This window comes from Globicephala melas, chromosome X, assembly GCF_963455315.2.
Source record: "Globicephala melas chromosome X, mGloMel1.2, whole genome shotgun sequence".
Lineage (NCBI taxonomy): Eukaryota > Metazoa > Chordata > Mammalia > Artiodactyla > Delphinidae > Globicephala > Globicephala melas.
The window spans coordinates 76,612,200-76,617,001 of NC_083335.1; the positions used below are offsets into that span (position 1 = coordinate 76,612,200).

At 37.0% G+C, this 4,802-nt stretch overlaps 1 pseudogene; it reads right to left on the reverse strand.

The window, feature by feature from the left end:
• Positions 1 to 510: 510 nt before the first annotated feature.
• LOC132594468 (large ribosomal subunit protein eL42-like) lies at positions 511 to 851 on the reverse strand (annotated as a pseudogene).
• Positions 852 to 4,802: the final 3,951 nt, after the last annotated feature.

The following is a 4,802-nucleotide window of genomic DNA, read 5'->3' on the forward strand; positions in this document are numbered from 1 at the left end:
TACTCATTTTGATTTCTCTACCTGGAGTTCCTTAGGCAGATAAATACTAGAGTTCTCACAGTCTACTACAGTAGGTCAGGGCTGTGTTTTTTTTTTCAGGGAATTTGTCCATTTCATCCAAGTTGGTGAATTTAGTGGCTTAGTTCATAATATTTTCTTATTCTTCTAATGTTAGTAGATCTGGTGATTTCCCCTTTTTCATTTTTGGTGTTGGTAATTTGTGCCTTCACTTTCTTGATCAGTCTGAGTAGAGGTTTATCAATTGCCTATTTTTTTTCCAAAGAAACAACTTTTGGTTTCATTGATTTTCTTTCTTTGTTTTTCTGGCTTTATTTCATAGATTTCTGCTCAGGTTTTTATGTCCTTCTCTTTGCTCTGAGTTTATATTGCCTTTCTTTTTCTAGTTTCTTAAGGTGAATTCTCGTTAGAGCATTGATTTGAGACCATTCTTTTCTTCTTAATGTAAACTTATTTTTTTGAAGTTAACATAACCTCAAGATTTTATTTCCCTTATAATAAAACAAAAGGTGAAGCCCAGAACGGGATGATTTGGCCTCTTCTCTTGTTGTCTCTTCCCAGTTCATAATGCATGCATCTATCAATAGCTGGCATTCTTTTAGATGTATAATAGGGCTTAAGCATTCAAGCCTTAGCACAATTTTCTTTGTAGTTTTAGCCTTTGCCGGAAAATCCACTTAGCCTGCTCACCATAGCCACTCTACTTCCTGTGGTAACACTGCTTTCCTGGGACAGGCCAGAATCCTTGCCCTTCTTGTACCATGTCATTTTGTTGGGTTGTGCTAGTCACACTTCTTATAGAAAGTCTAGTGGGTCTTAGGAATGTTTACCATGTTTACCGGGGTACTATCCCTATAAATTTTTAATGCTTTGAATTTCCGTGTAAACACTGATTTATCTATATCCCACAACTTTTCATGTGTTTTCATTTTCAATTCAAGTTTTTATAATTTATCATTTGACTTTTTTTTTTTTAACATCTTTATTGGGGTATAATTGCTTTACAATGGTGTGTTAGTTTCTGCTTTATAACAAAGTGAATCAGTTATACATATACATATGTTCCCATATCTCTTCCCTCTTGCGTCTCCCTCCCTCCCACCCTCCCTATCCCACCCCTCCAGGCTGTCACAAAGCACCGAGCCAATATCCCTGTGCCATGCGGCTGCTTCCCACTGGCTATCTACCTTACTACGTTTGTTAGTGTGTATATGTCCATGACTCTCTCTCGCCCCGTCACAGCTCACCCTTCCCCCTCCCCATAACCTCAAGTCCGTTCTCTAGGAGGTCTGCGTCTTTATTCCTGCCTTACCCCTAGGTTCTTCATGACATTTTTTTTTCTTAAATTCCATATATATGTGTTAGCATACGGTATTTGTCTTTTTCTTTCTGACTTACTTCACTGTGTATGACAGACTCTAGGTCTATCCACCTCATTACAAATAGGTCAATTTCGTTTCTTTTTATGGCTGAGTAATATTCCATTGTATATATGTGCCACATCTTCTTTATCCATTCATCCGATGATGGACACTTAGGTTGTTTCCATCTCCGGGCTATTGTAAATAGAGCTGCAATGAACATTTTGGTACATGACTCTTTTTGAATTTCGGTTTTCTCAGGGTATATGCCCAGTAGTGGGATTGCTGGGTCATATGGTAGTTCTATTTGTAGTTTTTTAAGGAACCTCCATACTGTTCTCCATAGTGGCTGAACCAATTCACATTCCCACCAGCAGTGCAAGAGGGTTCCCTTTTCTCCACACCCTCTCCAGCACTTATTGTTTCTAGATTTTTTGATGATGGCCATTCTGACTGGTGTGAGATGATATCTCATTGTAGTTTTGATTTGCATTTCTCTAATGATTAATGATGTTGAGCATTCTTTCATGTGTTTGTTGGCAGTCTGTATATCTTCTTTGGAGAAATGTCTATTTAGGTCTTCTGCCCATTTTTGGATTGGGTTGTTTGTTTTTTTGTTATTGAGCTGCATGAGCTGCTTGTAAATTTTGGAGATTAATCTTTTGTCGGTTGCTTCATTTGCAAATATTTTCTCCCATTCTGAGGGTTGTCTTTTGGTCTTGTTTATCATTTGACTTTGAGTGATTTAGAAGTGTGGGAAATTTTCCAAATATCTTTCTATTTTGATTTCTAATTTAATTATGTTGTGAATTCAAAGTATTAATTCAAAGTATTGAGAACATACTTTGTACAATTTCAGTTTTTTAAACTTTGTCGAGATTTGACTTATGACCCAGTATACTCTTGGTGACTATTTCATATTTACATATGACTCACTTATCGCCAGCCCTTCGTATCCAAGGTTCTTCTGTATCCAAGGTTCCACATCCATGGATTCAACGAATCAGGGATTGTGTAGTACTCTAGTATTTACTTTTGAAAAAAAATCTGCCTATGAGTGGATCTGTGCAGTTCAAACCCGTGCTTTTCAGTGGTCAGCTGTACTTGAAAAGAATGTGTATTCTGCTGTTTGTTGACTAGAATTCTCTATAAATATCAATTAGGTCAAGTTGGTTTACAGTGTTGTTCAGGTCTTCTGTGTCCTTACTAATTTCTTTTGTGTTCTTTTATTACTAAGAGGGTTGTTGATGTGGCTGACTATAATCATGGAATTGTCTGTTTCTCTTCTGAGTTCTAGCAGTTTTTGCTTCATGCCATTTTGAAGCTCCAATCTTAGGTGTATATACATTTAGGATTCTTATGTCTTGGTGGTGAATTGTCCCCTTTATCATTATGTAACGACTCTCTTTATCTCTGGTAATATTCCTGTCCTGAAGTCTACTTTGTCTAGTATTCATAAGGGCACTCAGCTCTCTGATTAGTGTGTGCATGGTCTGTCTTTTTGCATCATTTTAACCTTTTACTTTTTTATGTCTTTATATTGAAGGTGAGTTTCCTGTAGACAGCATAATGTGTTGTCTTGTTTTTTATCCAGTCTGACAGTCTCTGCCTTTTAATTGGGGTGTGTAGATTACTTACATTTCTACTATTGATATGGTTATATTTAAATCTACCATCTGGCTAGTCATTTTATATTTGTTCCATCAGTTCTTTCTTCCTTTCCCTTCTCTTTGCTAACCTGCATGTGCATTATTTTTTTATGGTTCTGTTTTCTCTTCACTCTTATTTGTTAAATTTCTTTTTTCTAATAAAATTTTATCTTTATGTTATTTAATATTCATCTTTATCACATTTTTGAACAGTCATCTTCAAATTATGTTATACCAGTTCATGTATAGAGTAAGAACTTTTCCTTCCCCCCATTTCTTGTGCTATTGTTATATACTTAGGGGCTGTATTATTTCAAATTAATTTAAATTTCTTAAGTAATTTATGATTATAACCTTTGAGTAAAAATATTAAAATATTTCACACAAAGTCCCCTTGACCATCCCTTCCTTGGAGGTAAACAATGTTACCAGTTTGTTACACATCCTTCCAGATGTCTGCTATGTATATGTGTGTGTATGTATGTGTATGTATAGGTACATATATATACACACACACACACACACACACACACACACTTAGAATATGTACAGTTTATTTGTTTTCCATAAAAGTTATACTATGCATACCATTCTTTGGCATGCTTCTTTTACTCAACAATATGTCTTATCAGTCTACCCATATTAGTACTTTTGGATCTGCCTCATTCTTTTGAAGTGCTGCACAGTATTCTGTTAAATGGATTTCTCAGAGTTTTATTATTATTTTAGTTGATGGACATTTTTTTCCTGATTATTCATTATGGTAAATAAGGCCCCAGTGAATATCCTTCTGTATGTCTTATTGTGGACATTTGGAAATGCTTTTCTAGAGTACATACCTAGAAGTGGAATTACATTTCTCATAGAAACCTCCAGCAAGAAATAAAGGGGAGAGGAGAGGCAGAAATTAACCCAAGAAGGTTTTAAGGTTGCATTGGGGCTAGTGGGTGTGGTAATGGGTGTGGTGGGTGTGTCAGGGATGTGATAGATGATTTAAAGCCTTGGAAACTCTTTGGAGAATTTAATACAGTAATGGTCTCATCTTTGGAACTCAGGGACTTCTGAGGGAACATGGATTGGTTACTATTTTCATGCCTTGGGTATAAAGAAGCAACTTATTTTTATTCATCAGAGATAGAAAAGAGAAGGCTGTGACTCATCTTGACGGTCTATCAGATGGGTCAAATAAGTTGACCCAAGTCACATGGCTGTCACAGAGGAATGAGCGACAGTCCAGTGGGCTAAAGAAAGTTACTAAATTTAGAGATTGTCTGGTTGTATACCTTCACTGTTTACATAGGAAGCAAGGCCTGGAGAGGGAAAGAGACCCGCTCAAGGTTTCATAGTAAGTCAGTGATACTGCTGACATATTTCAGCCCAGCTGTAAGAGGCAGAAAAGCAGAAATAGGAAGGAGATAGCTTAGTCCAGCTAGGGGAAGTGGTGGTGGGGGGCCGAGGAGACAGAGAAGCAAACAACATTTCCACCTACTCTGCCCCCTGCAGCCCACTCTCTTCCTTTCTCCAGATTTTTGTGGACTTCTTTCTTCAGCAGCATCAAAGAAGTCCAAAAAGGAAAACTAAACAATCCAAATTATAGGATAGAGGAAAAACCCATGTCCTTGTAAATGTTACCATTCTGCAGCAAAACAAACATGGTAGAAATAATTAGGCTTTGGTCTGGGTCTGCGATGTGGAAGATGGGCATAAATAGTCGCTAAACCATCTAGTGGAGCCACAGTAATTCTTTCCTGGAGGGTAGAGCAATGGGTACATT